This window comes from Peromyscus californicus, unplaced genomic scaffold (assembly GCF_007827085.1).
Source record: "Peromyscus californicus insignis strain IS unplaced genomic scaffold, ASM782708v3 Scaffold_7__1_contigs__length_154581171, whole genome shotgun sequence".
NCBI lineage: Eukaryota > Metazoa > Chordata > Mammalia > Rodentia > Cricetidae > Peromyscus > Peromyscus californicus.
Genome location: NW_026294595.1, coordinates 79,875,658 through 79,891,695, shown reverse-complemented (window position 1 = coordinate 79,891,695; position 16,038 = coordinate 79,875,658). Strand labels below are relative to the sequence as shown.

Sequence of the window (16,038 nt, the reverse complement as noted above, 5' to 3'; positions counted from 1 at the left end):
AGCGCGGGCATTCAAGAGTTTATCTTTGCTCCAGCATGGCCAAAGGACCCCAAAATGTGGACTCCTGTTTGATATTTAAGCTCTCGGGAAATGTGTAGTAGTACCACACTTTGAAACGGTCCCATTCGAATGATAACTGGAAGGCGTGGTCTGGTTTGGAGGTTTTGGGAGCCGGGTATTTTTAAAGCCACCTCCCCTGAACAATACTGAATCTGGTAGGTGCCGCTTCTGGTCCCAGAACTGGGGAATCCTGGCTTGTTAATGACTTCATCCTCAGCTACCAACAGGAAGCTTCGTTGCCTATATGATCTCACCAGGTTTCTAAATCATTTTAACAATGACACGAGTGAACTTTTTATTTCACTTTACACATTACAGTATTCTAATTATCTTTGTTTTTATGAAAGTGCCGCTTTCATGATTTAGAATAGATATGTAAAGAGTAGCTGGTCTTTGTCTTAGATTGTACCTTGGAGTTATTCTGAAAGAATGAAAAATATAATGCTCCAACAAAAGGGTAATAATAAACCTCAGAAAATCTTGGCCCTTTTGTTTAAAAGAGCTAGGATTTTTAAAGAAAGTGATTTTTCCAGTTTCGAGCTAACTGGTGATATGCTGAGGTCTTTTAGAAATAGCTATAGTTTTGTGTTATATGTAAGTTACGCCCTTTTGAAGAATTTTAGGAAGGGTATTTGGACCTTCCTTGATTATTTTTGGTGGTAGTTTTACTATCGTTTTACAGAGAGCATTTTCATTTCTGTGATAATTTAGAAATTAACTTTCTCTTCAGTGAACAGAAATGATAGGTAATGTTCAGCATTTCTTATCTCAAGTTAAAGAAATGTTGTATTGAGCAGATAACACTGAAATGCTTTCTAGTTATTGTCTGCTATTTCTTTGAGCAGAATACCTCCGAGGCAAGAAACAAAAACTGGCTGGTCATATTTTCCAAATGTTATCAGAGTAACACAGAATGACTCCCCAAGCCTGTTTGAAAACAAGTTTAAAAGATTTTTGTTATTATTTTTTAGATGTTAGTAGTACTTAAATGCAAACCTCCTGCCATTGCTCTAAAACATTTTTGGAGGGGTGTGGTCAGCCAAATTATAGCATAGAAAATGCAGGCTTTCCCCCTCCCCCACAAAACCTGCTTTGTTAACATGTTGTGTTAGGATCAGGCCATCTGTACAGGGCTGCTCACACTTCTTAATTGTTCTTTACTTTTCTTCAAATCAGGCAAATGTCTTCTTTGGTTTCAGTTACATCAGAAGTACTGTATATCTGGAATGTGCCTTGAGATTCCTTAAAATATCAGGCATTTCGGGAGCTTAATCATATTTTTACAACATTTTAAAAAGCTGTTTCATAATTCATGTATCACTTGACTGTTTTTGTTTCCCTTTTGTGGCAGTTTCTTCTGAAGGTGCAAATGAACACTAGCTGTGATGATGTAATATGGATATTTATCCATAAAGAATTAGCTTGTCTGCCACCTTATTTCCTGTAACTTATTCAGAAACTGACAGATGGTAATGGCATTCACTTGTTACTGACATGGATTTAATGTCTTTGCTTGCTCCTAAAATGCATTTTCATCACTCAGTAGGAAGGTGCCTGGTAAATCGTGAGTTTGAAACAATATTTTCTTTGATGCAGCAGCTCCATCAGATTTTTTTTTTTTTTTTGGTTTTTCGAGACAGGGTTTCTCTGTGTAGCTTTGCGCCTCTCCTGGAACTCACTTGGTAGCCCAGGCTGGCCTCGAACTCACAGAGATCCGCCTGGCTCTGCCTCCCGAGTGCTGGGATTAAAGGCGTGCGCCACCACCGCCCGGCTCAGATTTTTTTTTTTTATTTTATTTTATTATTACTGTTTTTTGGTTGGTTGTTTTTTTTTTTTTTTTTTTGAAACAAGGTTGTCCTGTAACTCACTATGTAGACCAGTCTGGCCTCGAACTCAAGAGATCCACCTGCCTCTGTCTCCGGAGTGCTGGAATTAAAGGCTTGCACCACCACTGCCTGCTGAAACTCCAGGTTTTTTGTTTTTGTTTTTGTTTAAAAAGGATTTATGGAGAGGATTTTAGACTCTAAATGTTTTTTTTTTTTTTTTTTTTTTTTTTTTGGTTTTTCGAGACAGGGTTTCTCTGTGTAGCTTTGCGCCTTTCCTGGAACTCGCTTTGGAGACCAGGCTGGCCTCGAACTCACAGAGATCCGCCTGGCTCTGCCTCCCGAGTGCTGGGATTAAAGGCGTGCGCCACCACCGCCCGGCTCTAAATGTTTTTAAAATAGCACTTGGTAATTACTTGTGTAGTTTGGCAGTAGGGACTGATCTTGTACATTTCCACTTGTTTGTGCTCCTCAGTTTTAGAAACCAAATGAGCATACCTTCTACCCATCATCATTACCTTTTAGGGGGTTGTTTGCTTTTGTCTTTTCAGTGGTCAATATGGATACTTTTAAGAGAGAATAAATTGAAGGGAGTAAGAAAAAGGCTAAGGTGCCTTTAAATTAGGGAGCTTTATAGACCGTATAAGTGAAAGATAATAGGAGCTTGGATCAGCACAGAGGGAGACAAAGAGAAGTGAAGATATGTTTAACAGCAGCAAGGCTAGACAAGCATGGAAACTGACACCTATAATCCCAGTAGAGAAGAGGATTGCTTGAGTTCAAGACCAGCCCGCTTACAGTGTCCCAGCCCCACAAAAGGCAGTAAGGCTTGGGGACAACACACAGAACTCCCAGGTTTCTGATCGAGTAACTAGATGACTAGAGGTGTGGACAAACATGAATCCGTAAGGAGAAATAGAGGTGAGATGGGTGTAAAAACATGAGCTCATCGTTAAATGACCTTTATATATTCAAGTAAAAGGTCAGAGAGATAGTGGAGTATGTGACTAGGTGCTCAAAGGAGGTTTGAACCGAAAACAAAAAAGGTCATCCCCATTGAGATGGCATTTAAAAACCCATCAGTCCCAAGCTTTGAGTAAACATGAGGGATTAGTTAGAAGAGGAATTAAAAAACTAGTCAAGAACAAGGAACATCTCCGGCTGTGGGCCGGAGATGATGAAGGCGAACCAGGAAAATGGAGTGCTGTTGAAAGAAGAATGTTGACTCCGGAGCAAAAAGGACACTGAAGTAGGATAGTGGTCTTGTTTCTAGGCCAAACCATGAACACTTATTTAACTGTCATGTGACTGAATGGTGCCATTAGACATAGCATGCAGCACTGCAGGATATGGCTAAACAGAAGTTCAAGACTTACAGTGCCCAGATGTGTTGCTTACTGTGTCTGGGCCTTAGTTTCCTCATCCACAAAGGAAAGTAGAGAGAATACATACTCTAAGGCTGCAGAGACGGCTCAGCACTTAAGGGCACTTGCTGCTCTTGCAGAGGACCCAGGTTTGACTCAGTTCCCACCACCACCCACATGGCAGCCCCTAGTTCTGTAATTCCAGTTCCAGGAGATTTTGATGCTCTCCTCTGGGGGCACCATGCATCCACGTGATGCACATATACACATGCAGGTAAAACACTCATGCACATAAAACTGTATTTTAGAAAAACCTGTTGCAAAGGATTTTTGTGTAAAACAAATTATGTGTGGCTTAGAACAGTTACTAGTACAAATCAATTGCTTATGAAATAAATGACACCTATAGCAACAGTACTGTTTCCATGAGTTTATAGTTTTTGAACTCTAATAGCAAAAGTGTTGTTGAAATAATTTTTTGCTGATTTGGGATTGTCTTTACTTATAAATTGTGATCTTATAAGAGCTTTTGAAAGCTTGAAGGGCCCTCTAGCTTTAAAACTTTAGTCCCAGCACTCAGGAGGCAGAGGCAGGTGGATCTCTTGAGTTTGAGGCCAGCCTGGTCTACAGAACAAGTTCCAGGACAACCAGGGCTACACAGAGAAACCTTAAGACTCACTCAGGCTGGGGGTGTAGTTCAGTGAGTAGTTTGCTTGCCTAGCGTGCTGTAGGCTTGGATTCGGTCCCTAACACCACATAAAAACCAGGTATGGTGATGCATGACTTTGTGTGGGGTAAGGTGGGAGTTGAAGTGAGCAGTATAGGTACATCTCATTCCCCCTCCACCCTGGAGCAGGGGCCAAGTTGGAGGGTTTCGATGTTTATGATTATTGAAGTATAGGGATATGGGCCACTGCTTGCCTTCATATTTCCTTGCTGTTTTCTCTGGAATGAGTACTGAAGTATGTCTGCCATGGCATGTATGTTTTTTCTTTCGTTTATTAAATTGATATTTGAATACCTGGTAGATGTGAGGTAATGTAGCCTTTATCGTCAAATGTATTTCTCTAGTGAAAGCTCAAGAAATCTAATGACATGCATTTATTCACTCATTAAAATGTACCAAGTATCTGAGTTCATGATACTAGACTAAATTCTACGGGGTACTGCAGAGATAGGAAAGACACTGTCCTGACTCTTAAATAGCTTGTGATCTATAAGGGTAACAGAGTAATTCATATACTTGTCACTTCTCTGCTTGGCTTCTAAATGTTGGTACAAGCCGGGGCTTAGAGTTCTACCCTTTTCTTCTCTCTCCACTCACTGTAGCTCAGCTTGATACGAATGAGATGACATTCGAATTTATATCTCTATTTTTGCATCTGGTGCCTGACATCTTCATGTAGATACTGAATAGGTGTTTCAGACATAGTAATTCTAAAAAGTGATTATCTTTCCCATCTTAGTAAATGCTGCTATGTTTACCGTAATCCCCACAGAAACTGTTGTATTTTTCCTGTTGCTTTCTTTGCCTCTACTTTAGGTTCTCTAAATTTTGTTTTAATTATTTGTTTGGTGTGTATGAGTGTTTTGCCTGCATGTACCGTCTGTGTACCACATGCATGCCATGCTCTTACAGGTCGGAGGAGGGCTAGGATCCCTTAGAACTGGAGATACAGGTGGTTGTGAGCCACCTTATGGGTACTGGGAATCAAACCCAGGTCTTGGGAATCAAACCCAGGTCTTCTACAAGAGCAGCCAGTGCTTATAACCCCTGAGCCTTCTCTTCAGCTCCATACCACATTTATTAGTATAGATGGGCAGAATTAACTTTTTACAACTCAAATTAGGTGATAAATTGTCTTGATTAAAAACTTCCAGTGTTACTCAGAGTCAAATGGAAGAGTCAGACCCTTGGCCTGTGAGGCCCTCTCTTTTAGCCTCAGCTAATTCTGAAGTCTTCTCACATGTTTCTCACATTCCACCATCTCTGCAGTCAGGTTGGCTTTTTCTCCTGAAACTGCTGAAATTATGGTTTCTGTGCTGGCTGTTCTTTTCACCTGGAGTTGTCTTTGCTTTGCTGTTTCTGGGCGATTGAGCTCTTTCCCAGATGTTTTCCTGACTGCCCTGATGGAAGGACACAGAACTGGTTAGTAGTTCTCATCAGAATACAGTTTCCCCTTCACGTTATCATCTTTGAACTAATTCTACTGATTTTCCTGTAACTTGGTAGTGTTGCTACTCTTTCCCTCACCCTACTACTAGAATACACATTTCATGAGAATAGGATTCATGTAGTAATTGACAGCATAAGCTAACCAGTTTGTATAACTTAGAAAAGCATCTAGAACTATGTCAGAGTATAGAACAGTGCGCACAACAACATGTATTACTAGCACTGCTGCATTCTGAATGTTAGTAAACATTCAGCAAATGGAATAATAACTGCTACCAGGCACACAGTTTGTTTCTTTTGGGGAGAGGTATAAATATGGCTGGGGGATCTTACAGTCAAAATTCTTCCTATTTAAGATGATCGCAAAGCATTTGTCAATTAGATTGCACACAAACTGACTTGCATTGTTAGTGTTGCCTAATAGACAGGGATTAGCACAAAGGAGGAACTTCCAAGAACAAGGGCCCACGAGGAGGACTTGGACTCTGCTCTGCTAATTTGGGGCTGGTCTTTGAACTGGAATGGCATCACTTCTGTCACAGTCTGTCAGTCTGTGAAGTCTCTGGTTAAGTGCGGTCATTATGGGAGGGAGACTGTACAAAGGTATGTTTCATTGTGGGGGCTCACCAGAGTTATACTACCACAGAGTGAGTACTATATTTTAGGGGGCTTTAGAGTTTAGTCTTTGTAAAGATTGGGAAACTTAAAGGATTTTATAGAAGGATGATATTTTGAATGAATTGGCTTTTGTTTTTTGATTTTTTTAAAGGTTTACTTTTATTTAGGTGTATGTCTCTATAAATGTATGCCACTTGTATGAGTGCTCAACAGTGAACTCTTCTTTCTTAATTTCTCTTTCCTTCCTCCCTTTCTTTCTTTCTTTCTTCCTTCCTTCCTTCCTTCCTTCCTTTCTTTCTTTCTTTCTTCTCCCACACTTTCATTTATTTTGAAGTATTTGTTCTTAGATGGCAAGACCAGAGAGGAGTTTGTATAGAGACAATAAAGCAATTTCAGAGATAAAAGATTTTAGTAAGTGAAGCATTTATTCTCAGTCCTTAGCTGAAAACTGTAGCATGTACTAAATGACAAGTGTCAATGCACTGGCCTAATAACTTTAGTATGTGTGTTTGCTTACATACCCGGTACCCTCAGAGGCCTGCAAAGGTTGTTGGGTCCCCTGGAATTGGCGTCAGAGATGACTGTGAGCTGGTATGTGGGTCCTGGGAATTGAACATGGATCCTCTGGAAGAACAGCAAGTGTTCTCAACCACTGAGTCACCATCTCTCTAACTCCCATGAGTTGGTTTAATAAGATTAAATTGGCAGTTAATTATAGAATTGATTAGAATTGGCAGAAGTAGGAAGCAGGCTTTTTTGTTTTGTTTTTTGTTTTTTGAGATAGGGTTTCTCTGTGTAGCTTTGGAGCCTTTCCTGGAACTCACTCTGTAGACCAGGCTGGCCTCGAACTCACAGAGATCCTCCTGGCTCTGCCTCCTGAATGCTGGGATTAAAGGTGTGTGTGTTCTAGGGAATATTTGTGTTCATGTCATTGTGCATTCAGATGTGCGTGTGTGCGTGCACAGAGGCCAGGGGTAAATGATGTCTTCCTCTATCACTCTCTACCATAGATTTTTGGAGACAGGGCCTGTTGCTGAACCTGGAGCTCATAGTTCAACTCTCTGACCAGTGAATCTTAGGATCTGCCGCCTACAGTGCTGAGGTATCAGATGCATGCTACCCACCATGCTTGGCTTTTTTTGTGGATGCTGGGAATCCAAATTCAGCTTCTCATGCTTGAATACCAAGTACTTTTCCAACTGAGCCACCTCCCTAGCCCACCAGCTGTTTTGAACTCTGCATACATTGCATAAACATATGCTGATTCACTTTTGTCAGTAAATGCTGTATAACTCTTGTAGACATTAAAGATTCAGTAGCAGTTAATTCAGGGGAAAAAAATCTTTGTTCTTATCCAGTCATAGTTATAATTCTAGCATGCTTAGGAGGAACCTACTAAGTTCCAGAGCTACATAGGGAAACCCTCTCTTAAGGAACAAAATGAAAGTTTTGCAGGGGTTTTTGTTTGTGTGTTTAATTTGAGATGGAGGGTTACTTAGCTCAGGCTAGATTCAATCTGGCTATGTAGCTGAGAATGACCTTGAACCTTTTGATCCTTTCACTTCCCAAATGTTGGGATCACACATGAGTGTGCTACCATGTATTTGGCAAAATTCTTCGCCCTTGTTGAGCTTAATTTAACTCCCTAGCTACTAGAAAGTCGGGGGCAGTTAGAAGATTTCCTCTTTGAGGAAATAGCCAAGGAAGCAGCATGTGCAACTGTCCTAAGGCAAGGAGTCTGACAGTTCCTTCCCTGATACAATCTTAGTGGTCCTGCAGAGTCACCCAAGGACTTGGTGAAAGTCCTGGCTGCTGGCCCAGAGTTTCTGAATCAGGACATCTGGGATACAGCCCTATAATTTACATTCCTAACAAGTTCCTAGGTGGTTCTACTGCTTTGTAGTTAAGGACCACACTGAGAACACTGATGTGGATCTTATCTCTCTTGTCAGCTTGTTTAAGTTAGAGCTACCTCTTCACAGAGTTTTCCTGACCACCAAATCTATTGTTAATGATATGTAGGTATCTTCGTGTGGGTATGTGATTGGAGATGTGATAAGATGTGTCAAAACCATTAAAGTTGGAGTACATAAAGTCGTGATCCTCCTGGTTTGAGTGCTTGGAACCAAAGGGTCCTCTGGAGGAGCAGCGAGTGTTAACCTCTGAGTCATCTCTCCAGCCCCCCACCCCCACCCTAATTAAATAGAACCCTTACTTTGAAGTGTACACCTAGCCGTCAAGACCAAGAAGTGAGTTTAGGCTTTATATAGAGACAAAGGATGCTCAGAGATCAAGGTTTTAGGGGGTGACACATTTCTTATCAGCCTTTCACTGTGAGCTGAGAGCAGCAGTTACTAGGTTCCAGGTGTTGTGTACTACTCTAATAAATTTTTGTGTGTAATCTCAGCTCCTCTCACTATGCAAAGATATTGTTAACTCATTTTACAATGAAACTCAAGCACAGAGAGGTTCACTGTAAGACCATAATGTGGCAGAGGCAGTATTTGAACTCCGGATGTGGGAGAATATGCTGTTAATCACAAGGTGTTTTAGTTCTCTGGGGAACTTCTTTGTGAGGTCAAGGATAGAGGATAAAGCAAAACTGGTAAGTGAAGTAAAAAGTAAAAAAGAACGTTAGAGATGGAAGACTTTGAAGAAGGGTCTTTGGGGTTTTGCAGCTGTGCTGAGAGGCTGTGCTCCCGTTTGTTTAAAAGGATTTGGATTATTTTTCCTAGAGCAGACTTTTGGTAAAAGTTTTCAGACTAAGGCTGTGGGTTTCTACCAGATTGAATAATTTGCCATAATATGTAGAAAATTCAGAAATACGGCCGGGCGGTGGTGGCGCATGCCTTTAATCCCAGCACTCAGGAGGCAGAGCCAAACGGATCTCTGTGAGTTCGAGGCCAGCCTGGGCTACCAAGTGAGTTCCAGGAAAGGAGCAAAGCTACACAGAGAAACCCTGTCTTGAAAAACAAAAAAAAAATTCAGAAATACTAAAGTATCTCTCATATTTAAAGTACTGTTCGGTATATAGTTTTCTGTTAATTTTCTTTCGGTTTCTTATGGAACCTCCACAGATTCTGCCTTATCTTCTCATCTTGAAATGGACACACCAGTTTCCAGTTTTTCACTATGTGTATTCATTACTTGTTTCCTTGCCGTGACAAAATAGTTGAAAAAAGCATCTTAAGGAATCATTTATTTTGGGTTATGGTCAGGACTGGTGGCAGAAGCAGGTGGAGGCCAGTTACCTTGCGTCCACAGTTGGAAAGTATTCATTCCACGACTCCCGCCCCACAGAAAGGTACAACTCATATGTAGGGTGGATCTTCCGATCTTGATTGATCTAGATACTCCTTCACAGACATGCTCAGAGATTTGTGTCAAATTTGAAGAGATTGAAAAATCTCATTAGATTGACGATGAAGTGGACCATTACAATTCCACCCCTTGTAAACTTGACAGTCAAACATCATTTTTAAGCCATGACTTTCCACTCTGTGTCCCCATAGGCTCATCGCCATCTCATTGAAAAATGAATTCAGTACAACTTCAAAAGTGCTATGGTATTTAGTAGTTCCAACATTGTTTAAAAGTCCAAAGTCCAAATCTTATCTGAGATTCAAGGCATTCTCCTAACTGTGAGTGCCTATAAACTTAAAAAGAAAGTTATATTCTACTGACACAGTAAGCATTCTCATTCCAATAAGGAAGATCAGGGCACAGTAAGAATGATTGGATCAAAGCGAGACAAAACCCAGCCAGGAGAAAAGTGGATCCCAACTGTAGTCTAAAGGTGTGCGCTAGCTTTCCATCACTGACAGAATACCTGAGAAAATAATGAATCTGTCCTGGCTCATGGGGAATTTCAGCCCATGGCAGCTTAGACTTTTTTGGTTTTTCAAGACAGGGTTTCTCTGTGTAGCTTTGCGCCTTTCCTGGAACTCACTTGGCAGTCCAGGCTGGCCTCGAACTCACAGAGATCCACCTGCCTCTGCCTCCCGAGTGCTGGGATTAAAAACGTGAGCCACCACCGCCCGGCGGCAGCTTAGACTTTTACTTGGGCCTGTGCTGCCACAGAACTTCATGGCAAGAACATGACAGATTCAAAGCCACTCACTTCCTTGCTAGAAAGCCAAGGACTTGGTGTGTGTGTGTGTGGGGTGGGGGGTCCTATTATGCCCTTCAAGGGTACTGCCCCAATGATGTAATTTCTTTAAAGCTCCTCTTCATTGACATTCAGGACCAGTATCAGGGGTTGAGAGAAGGCTTTGCAGTTAAGAGACTCTGTTGATTTTGGAGAGAGCCCAGGTTTGGCTCCCAACACCCACATATCTGCTCACAGCCATCTTATAACTCTAGTTCCAGACCCTCTTCTGACCTCCTCAGGCACTAATCATGCAAGTTGTGTGGATTATACACATGCAAGTAAAATACGCATATGCGTTGTGGTGGTTTGAACGAAAGTGGCCCCCAGCCAGCAGGGGTGGCACATGCCTTTAATCCCAGCACTCCGGAGGCAGAGCCAGGAGGATCTCTGTGAGTTCGAGGCCAGCCTGGTCTACAGAGTGAGTTCCAGGAAAGGCAGAGAAACCCTGTCTCGAAAAACCAAAAAAAAAAAAAGGGGGGGGGCCCATAGGCTCATAGGGAGTGGCACTATTAGGAAATGTGGCTTGGTTGGAGCTGGTATGGCCTTGTTGGAGGAAGTGTGTCACTGTGGAGGCAGGCTCTGAGGTTTCCTATGCTCAAGATACTACCCAGTGTCACAGTTCACTGCCTGTTGCCTACATATCAAGGTGTAGCCCGCTGTGGTGAGATATTTGTACGCTGTGTAAAGGTATATTGTGACTGGTTTAATAAAGAGCTAAATGGCCAATATCTAGGCAGGACTTCTGGGCAGAGAGAGGAAGTAAGAGATAATTGAGGTGCACAGGAGACTCCAGGAAACAGAGAGGAAACAGGAGGTGCAAGATGAAAGAGAGTTATGGGTTCATGAGTTATGAGCTAGTTAGGAACAAACCTAATCTGTAGGCCGAGCTTTCATAATTAGTAAGGTTCTGTCATTATTTGGGAGCTGGCTGGTGGGACAGAAAAAGACTCCTTAACAGCCAGCACCATGTCTGCCTGCACGCCGCCATGCTCCCCATGATGATAATGGACTAAACCTCTGAAACTGTAAATCACCACCTCAATTAAATGTTTTCCGTCTCTTCACAGCAAGAGAAACCATACTAAGAAATACATAAAATATAAAATCTATTTGTTTTGTTTTTGTTTTTCAAGGCAGAGTTTCTTTGTATAGCAGCCCTGGCTATCCTGGAACTTGCTTTGTAGACCAGGCTGGCCTGGAACTCACAGAGATCCTCCTGTCTCTGCCTCCTGAGTGCTGGGATTAAAGGTGTGTGCCACCACTGCCAGCTCTCCTTTTTTTTTTTTTTTAAAGCTCAAAGCTATAACACGAAATTCGTTTTAACTTAAAAAAAAGTTTTTGGAAATTTTTTTTTTTTTAATGGTCCTTTTTTTTTTTTTTTTAAATTTTTTTCAAGATTTGTTTATTTATTATGTATACAGTGTTCTGCCTGCATGTATGTCTGGAGGCCAGAAGAGGGCACCAGATCTCATTACAGATGGTTGTGAGCCACCATGTGGTTGCTGGGAATTGAACTCAGGACCTCTGAAAGAGCAGTCAGTGCTCTTAACCTCTGAGCCATCTCTCCAGCCCCGGAAATTTTTTTTGACAGGTGTCTTGCTCTGTAGCCTTGGCTGGGCTTGAACTTACAAGAGATCCTCCTGCCCCTGCCTCCCAAGTGCTGGGATTAAAGGTATTTGCCGCCATGCCTAGCCTAAGTTTTTTTTTTTTTTTACACTTATTTGTATGTGTGTGTATTTATGTGTATGGGTGTGCGCGCCACAGTACTTGTGTGATCAGAGAACAACTTGCAAGAGGTGGTTCTTACTTGCTGAGGCATCTCTCTGGCTCTGACTTCTTCTGTTATTGCTCCAGGACCTTGTAATTACATATATTTGTTGAATAAAGAAAAAAATGTATCATACTCTACTATATACTCGTTTCATTATATCTTGTAGACTAGACAGTTGTATGTTGTCTAGTCTCCTCTTTTATAGCAGGAATCTTGTCTTGTGAATGTCTTCTACTAGTACATTTTACATGTATATAGTGAATAAGTACATAGGTACTTAAGCTAAAATTTTCCCTTGGAAGAAATTTTGAGCATAGCTAAATGGGTACATAAGGAATATTTTATAGCTGCACTTCCAGTAGAGGAGTTTTGTAAATATATTTTTAAGGCCTTTTTCTTTCTTCCTTCCTTCCTTCCTTCCTTCCTTCCTTCCTTCCTTCCTTCCTTCCTTCCTTTCTTCCTTTCTCTCTCTCTCTCTTTCTTTATTTGTGTGTGTGTGTGTATATACATGTACCCTCAAAAGACAGAAGAGTGTCAGATCCCCTGGAACTGGAGTTACAGGTGGTTGTAAGCCACCTGCCATGGGAATTGCACCTTTGTCGGGTCCTCTGAAAGAACAGTGTACACTTTTAACTGCTCCTCACTTTTAACTGATCTCTTCAATGTCCCCCTCCCTCTGTGCTTTGTTTTCAAATTTTTACTTATGGAGAGAGAGAGAGAGACAGAGAGAGAACCTGTTTGTATATGTGCACCACATGTGTACAGTGCCCAAGGAGTCAGAAGAGGTCATCAGATACCCTAGACGTTGTGAGTCACTGATGTGATGGCTGGCATTGAACCCAGGTCCTCTACAAGTGCTGAGCCATCTCTCCAGCTCCTTTTCTACCTTTTTTAACTAGTGTGTGTCTATTGTTCTTTCCTTCCACCATGTAAGTCTCAGATCAAACTGGCTGCAGCTGCCTTTACTTACTGAGCCATCTTGCTGGCCTTGTAAGAGTTTTTAAACAAAGAAATTTAAGATCAAAGCTAAATAGAATTTAAAACAAAAAAGGCAATTAGATACAGACCATAAATTGTCATTTTACACAATTTTTTCTTCCTGCTTGCTCTCAACTTTCCCTACGTCCTTTCTACCTTTATTTTGTTTCTTGCTCTAGTTGACTTTGCTTTGTCTTAGCCTCTGGTCCACAGACGAGTAGGGAAGAGCTATATAATGTAATTATATGATTAACATAAACATATTTTGGTTATGATTACCCCCAGTTTCTCGCTGTGTCTGAGCATGTAGAATTTATAATTTTTTGAGGCACCAATTCCCAGTTTTCCTCCCAAGTTTTAGTTCTGCTTTCTCATTCTCCTTGTAGGTTCATTCTCCATCTGTTGCTAAATCTGCATTTCATGTGATTGTAAAAATACAAACTGTGCCTGGGTGGTGGCTGTGCAGGCCTTTAATCCCAGAACTTGGGAGGCAGAGCCAGGTGGGTCTCTGTGAGTTCCAGGCCAGCCTGGGCTACAGAGCAGTTCCAGGATGGCTAAGGCTGTTACACAGAGAAACCCTGTCTCAAACCACCACCCCCAAACAAACAAATTGTGATTGGTGGCTTGTTTTCTTTAAATAGAATAAACCTGGTCCCTCTAATGTTTACATACTGTCTTTTTCTTTTTTTTTTAAACAGGATCTGTCTATGTAGACCAGGTTGGTCTTGAACTCACAGAGATCAACCTGCCTCTGCCTCCTGAGTGTTGGAATTAAAGCTGTGTGCCACCATGCTTTGCACTTTAATGTTACCTTAAGTAGAAATAAGGAAAAGTGAGAGACTTTAGTTTGAACTCAGAAAATGTCTTTGAGCATGGTGATTATTATTGTTGATCGTACTTGTATCTTACAAATAGGTTTGTCTCACAAACTCTGCTCTCAGTCTGCTTGTCATGTACCATGCTTGAGCATTTGCATGTACTTATTAACATGTCTTCCGTAAACAACTAAATGGTAATGACCCAACCTCCACGCTTGACTCTTTTTGAGTCCTCTTACCCCATAAGTCGTTTTGGCCAGCAGTTCTCAGTTGTACTTTGAAGGAGTTCTAGTAGAGCTGTTTTTTCCTCGGGATTCCCTGTCTCAGTTTGTTTGGGAAGGACCTAGATTTTTGCTTTGAGGCTTTACTGTTTTCTCCAGGTAATCAGCTTATCAGATTATCTACCAGTGATTTACTTGAACTTTTTCTTTTTTAATTTTTGTTCTGGGGATTGATTATCTATTTATTGCTTTTTTGAGACAGGGTTTCTTTTGTGTAATAGCCCTGGCTGTTGTGGAAACTAGCTCTGTAGACCAAGCTGGCCTTGAACTCAACCAAGATCCGCCTGCCTCTGCCTCCCAAGCGCTGGGATTAAAGGCTTATGCCACCACCACTCAGCTTTGTTCTGGGGATTGAACCCAGGGTTACATGCTAGGCATGTGCTCTACCCATGACCTACACCTCCTAGCTCACTCTCACCATTGGCCCTGTGTTCAGTCCCAGAACTCTTGAAAGTTTTCAAAGTGAATTTGCAGTCTATCTTCTCAAATAATTTATTCATTTACGTGAATACAAGTTTTTAGAGCCTCTTGATGATAAAATGGCTTGTTTATTTTCCACTGTTTGACTCCTGATAACCTCATAGCATCCTCTAGTAGAACCATGTAAAGAATTCCTTGTAGGTCTACTAGTATGTTGTTAATAATTTCATTTCCAGGCCTTTGTATATGCTATTTCATCTTCCTAGGATACTTCTTTCTTTCCTTAGATAATTTTGTCTCCTCTTTCAATACTCAGCTGCCATTTCCTAGGGAAAGTTTTCCCTTACAGTATTATATTTTTCTGTTTCCTTAGCTTATTTATTTTTTTCTTAGTCTCTAGTCAAACACTTGGCAATCAATAAATGTCAGTTGTATACACGCAACCTTTCGGTGCAATAATGATGGCCTTGATTGAGCATTTACGATGGGCCAAATGTGGTGCTGTACAGAGTGCTGAAGTGTTTACTTGTTATTTTTCCGTCAGCACAGAGGCTGCGCTTTAACCTGCTGCTGTTTCAGCCAGCAAATGCTGCTCCACAATTACTGGCTTGCCTCTATGGCAGTGTCCAGGCCACTCAGGCTGCAGCCTGTTGGGAATTCTGTTCCTGCAAGCACCGGCTATTTCCCGGCCGCTAAATGCAGCTTTTAATGAAATCTCCATTGTTCTATTTATCAACAAGACTCAGGAGTCAAAGGCTGGGCTTGAGTAGCAACTAGCTGACCTCTCTTTGTCAGCAGCATCTCCAAAAGCGAGCGTCCTTGTGCTCCCCCAACCCGAAGAACCCATGCTACACTAAGTCCCTCCTTGCTGCTTCCATGTGGCTCTCTAGCCTCTTACAGACACCCTGTGACTCTAGGATTGCTTTTTGTTAACTCCTCGCTAACTCGACCTCTGACCCAAGCTTGATTTTATTTAATTGACACAAACACAAACTCAGGGTTCACAATGTGATCAAATATCCCACAACATTTACGCTTCCAACAACATCCTGGCAGGGGCAGGTGTTGTTATTGCCTGTGTTTTATAGTTGAGGAAACTAAAGCTTGTGTGGTCAGCCTTAAGTCATAGAATTTGTAAGAACTGAGTTTAAGTCCTGCAGTCTAGTTGCAGAACCTGTACATTAAAAAACAAAACCTAAAAACATTTGTTGCAAAGATTCTTAATTGTTTTTCAATTTTGTAATAAATAATCATTCTTAAGCTATAGGGCTTTGTTTTTAAGTCTCAGACTATGATTAACTAAAAACAAAGTTTTGTAGAATGTTTGGCTTGTAAGTGAGAGGGACATTTTAGGGTACAAACACAAAGATAATTCAGTGGATTTAGTATTTATTTTTGTACAGATTTTTTTTTTTTTTTTTGGTTTTTCGAGACAGGGTTTCTCTGTGTAGCTTTGCGCCTTTTCCTGGAACTCACTTGGTAGTCCAGGCTGGCCTCGAACTCACAGAGATCCGCCTGGCTCTGCCTCCCGAGTGCTGGGATTAAAGGCGTGTGCCACCACCGCCCGGCCTTGTACAGA

General features: G+C 41.4%; 1 protein-coding gene across 2 annotated transcripts in view; it reads left to right on the top strand.

Moving 5' to 3' along the window:
• Positions 1 to 16,038, top strand: part of Qser1 (glutamine and serine rich 1) — a 65,021-nt gene that overhangs the window by 955 nt on the left and 48,028 nt on the right. The window contains exon 1 of one of the 2 annotated variants that reach the window (XM_052723602.1): positions 7,061 to 7,143. The exons of the other annotated variant lie outside the window; for it this stretch is intronic. The gene's annotated coding sequence lies outside the window, so the exon portion shown is untranslated. Of the gene's footprint in view, positions 1 to 7,060; positions 7,144 to 16,038 lie in introns of those variants that run through there. 2 annotated transcript variants of the gene reach the window in all.